The sequence below is a fragment of the Triticum aestivum genome, chromosome 5B (genome assembly GCF_018294505.1).
Source record: "Triticum aestivum cultivar Chinese Spring chromosome 5B, IWGSC CS RefSeq v2.1, whole genome shotgun sequence".
NCBI classification, from domain to species: domain Eukaryota; kingdom Viridiplantae; phylum Streptophyta; class Magnoliopsida; order Poales; family Poaceae; genus Triticum; species Triticum aestivum.
Window position 1 is genome coordinate 217,148,531 of NC_057807.1, and position 4,037 is coordinate 217,152,567.

Here is a 4,037-nt window from a genome sequence, read left to right on the forward strand (position 1 = left end):
ACAGGACTTGGAGGAAACCTTCGCGAGCCTAAACGAAGTGGACCTGCGGCTCAACCCGGAGAAGTGTGTGTTTGGAGTACCCTCGGGCAAGCTCCTGGGTTTCCTCGTATCTCACCGGGGCATCGAGGCCAACCCAGAAAAGGTAAAAGCAGTCGAGGACATGAGCCCGCCGAAGACCCTCAGAGAAATGCAGAAGCTCACCGGGCACGTAACCGCACTAGGGCGCTTCATCTCCAAGCTAGGGGAATGAGCGTTGAGCGTTGCCCTTCTTCAAGCTGATGAAGAAGAAGGGCCCCTTTGAATGGACTGAAGAGGCCGACGGGCCGTTCCAGGACCTCAAGAGGTACTTGACCAGCCCCCCGGTGATGGTGGCTCTGCATCCTCAGGAGCCCCTGGTGCTCTACCTTGCGGCCACACCCTACTCTGCCAGCGCAGCCCTGGTGGCCGTTAGAGAGGAGCGTAGGACCAAGGCCGCAGCAACCGTTCGGGTTAAAGCAAAGCAGGGCCAAGAGGGCCTCACAGAGACCGTGGCTGCGGCCGAGAAGGACCAGCCATAGCAGGGAAGCACATCGAAACAGAGGAGGCCCCTCCTCCAGGCGACCAGTCGCTGGGGGCTTCATTTCCTCAGGAGGCGTCCCGGCCTCCGGAGGATGCTAGCGGCGCCAGCACTCCCAACCTCGTCGAGCACCCTGTATACTTCGTCAGCACGGTGTTACGGGACACAAGGGCACGGTACCCCATGCCTGAGAAACTCCTCCTCGCGCTATTGGTAGCCTCACGCAAGCTGCAGCACTATTTCCAAGGCCATCCCATCAAGGTCGTCTCAGTGTACCCCTTGGAAAGGGTGCTCAGGAGCCCCAACTCAGCTGGAAGAGTCACTGAGTGGAACATCGAGCTCCAAGCGTTTCAGATAGAATTCAGCACAACCAGAGCCATCAAGGGGGCCGCGCTTGCGGACTTCGTGGCGGAATGGGCGGAGGCGCCAGGCCTTGAGGCTGGCGAGGATCGATCACTCTCCCCAGGGAGAGAGGCACCGGACGGATGGGTCATGTACTTCGACGGGGCGTTCTCCCAACACGGCGCGGGGGCTGGCGCGGTGCTCGTATCTCCCACTCAAGACAAGCTCTACTACATCGTGCAACTCTATTCCCAGCACGGGGAAAAGGTCTCCAACAACATAGCAGAATACGAAGGCCTGATAGCAGGCCTGAAGGCTGCAGTCGCCCTGGGGGTGAAGCGCCTTACCATCAAGGGCGATTCGCAGCTCCTCGTCAACTTCTCCAACAAAGTATATGAACTGAAGGACGAGCACATGGAAGCCTACCTCGCGGAGGTCCGCAGAATGGAGAAGCAGTTTTGGGGGATGGAGTTGCAGCATGTGCCTCGCGGCACCAATCAAGAAGCCGATGACATTGCCAAAAGGGCATCCAGGCGGCTACCTCAGGAGCCCGGCATCTTCGAGGAGCGGCTCTTCAAGCCCTTAGCGACGCCATCACTGTCAAGCACAGCGTAGCCTCGGGGGGAGCTCCCCCAGCCGCCTGCCTCGGGAGCCCCGGTCAGCGGCCCGACCTCGGGAGCGCGCCTGCTCCTGGCGCTGGAACCTCAGGAGGGGTGCTAGATCAGGAGCTCAGGAGTTACCTGACACGAGGCACATTGCCGGAAAAGGAGGAGGAGGCGGAGTGTGTGGCGCGGCAGGCCACAGCATACTGCCTTAAGGATGGAGAGCTCTACCGGAGACGACCAAATGATGTGTCCCTATGTTGCATTTCCCGGGAGCAAGGGAAGGAGCTGCTGGCAGACATACACGGTGGCGACTGTGGGCATCACTCGTCGTCACGAACTCTCATTGGCAAGGCGTTCCGCAGCGGGTTCTATTGGCCCACGGCACTCAATGACGCAGTGGAACTGGTGAAAGCTTGCGAGGCCTGTCAGTTCCATGCCAAGCAGATCCATCAGTCGACGGGAGGTCTGCAGACTATACCCCTCTCATGGCCCTTCACAGTCTGGGGAATGGATATCCTGGGCCCGTTCCCTCGGGCGCCAGGGGCTACCGCTACCTCTATGTCGTTGTGGACAAGTTTACCAAGTGGGCTGAGGTGGATGCTGTCCGCACCATCCCCGCAGGCTCTATGGTCAAGTTCATCAAGGGCATCGTGAGCCGATTCGGGGTGCCGAACCGCATCATCACCGATAATGGTTCGCAGTTCACCAGTAACCTCTTCAAAACATACTGTGCTAACCTTGGAACGCAGATACGCTACGCTTCGGTGGTGCACCCGTGAAGCAACGGTCAGGCCGAGCGAGCCAACGCAGAGGTCCTGAGGGACCTCAAGACCAGGACCTTCAAGAAGAAGCTGGAGGCCTGCGGCAGGGACTGGTACGATGAGCTCCAGTCCGTGCTATGGTCAATACGCACGACCGCAACCAAGCCGACTGGCGAGACCCCGTTCTTTTTGGTTTATGGAGCTAAAGCCGTTCTCCCTCATGAGGTTAGACGTCGCTCCGCATGAGTCCTGGCGTTCGATGAAGCGCAGCAGGACGCCATGCGGGGGACGGATCTCTTGCTGGGGGAGGAGCATCGCCGAGAAGCCGCGCTACGGGCAGTGTGGTACCAACAAGCATTGCGGCGATACCACTGCCGCAACATCCGCCCCAGGACTCTCGAGGTAGGGGACCTCGTGCTCAGGCGGGTTCTCTCCAGGGAGGGGCTGCATAAGCTCTCTCCCATGTGGGAGGGCCCGTTTAAGGTTGTTCATGTTTCCAGGCCTGGCTCCGCGCGCTTGGAGACCCAAGAGGGGGTGCCCATCCAGAATGCGTGGAACATCCAACATCTCCGAAGGTTTTACCCCTGAAAAAGGCCCGGTGCCTGTGAAGAAGGCGAATGCCTCTGAAGTTGCAGCATTTTGGAAAAGGCCCGGTGCCTGTGAAGAAGGTGAATGCCTGTGAAGTTGCAGCGTTTTGGAAAAGGCCCGGTGCCTATGAAGAAGGCGAATGCCTGTGAAGTTGCAGCGTTTTGGAAAAGGCCCGGTGCCTGTGAAGAAGGCGAATGCCTGTGAAGTAGCTGTGTTTTGGAAAAGGCATGGTGCCTGTGAAGAAGGCAAACACATGTGAAGCTCGCCGCCCGTGACACTCTCACGTAATAATGAGTGGGGTTGTACATGCCCCGGAGTCTCCGGAGTGCCGCCCTCGGGCCTCGGGGGCTCCCGCCCACGCCCAGTGGCAGCACTTAGCTCCACGCTGGTGAGAAGACGTCGAAGACTAGACTAGGTGCCGGACGCGGCTTCTTTCATTTGCTTTCCGTAGTTGGCTTGTTAGTTTCTATTTGAAGTTTTTCTGAAGCTGTTACCGTTTCGAACTCGCGACCCCTCGTCCGTTTTACTTGCTTGTTTTTGTTTTCTCTCGCGCGAAGTCTCGCGAGGGAGGAACATGGGCACCCTCGCGAGTGTTTTCTGCCCCGGTGGTTTGGAACTTCCTTATCCAAGTCTGCTACGAGAGCACCCCTCCCATTCCGTGCCCCACGGGCATCGCGACACAGTCATGGGACTTGGGTTAGTTGTCCTCGCTACCAAGGCTGGAGACTATCCCTACTGACTAAACCCTGCAGGGCACAAGGCGCACGACAAGGCCCCAGCCCCAGGAGGCGAGGATCGCAACGAGCTTCCTCCCAAGATAAGTGATTTCCACTCATAAACACGCGGAACCAAATATAGCGCAGAAACGGTAGAAACGGCATGCCAATTAAACAGCAACAGTTCAACACACCCCCGTGGGGCACCAGGATACATTCTTTTTGCGTAGGAAAGAAAGGAAAGCAAAAGGGGGCACGACCTTCCCGGCACCAACTCCCAGTGAAGGCTCATACTGCCTCCGGAGCTCAGCTGGATTCCGCCTCCCACTTCACTGGAGCGTGGCGTCGGACCGACCCACTGCCCTCTCCCAGGCGAGCGCGGCGACGAGGGGGCTGGTCACGACCGCCACTGGAGGAGCTGCCATCCTAAGGGGAGTCACCAGAGCTTGGCGAGCCTCGGGCACCGCTG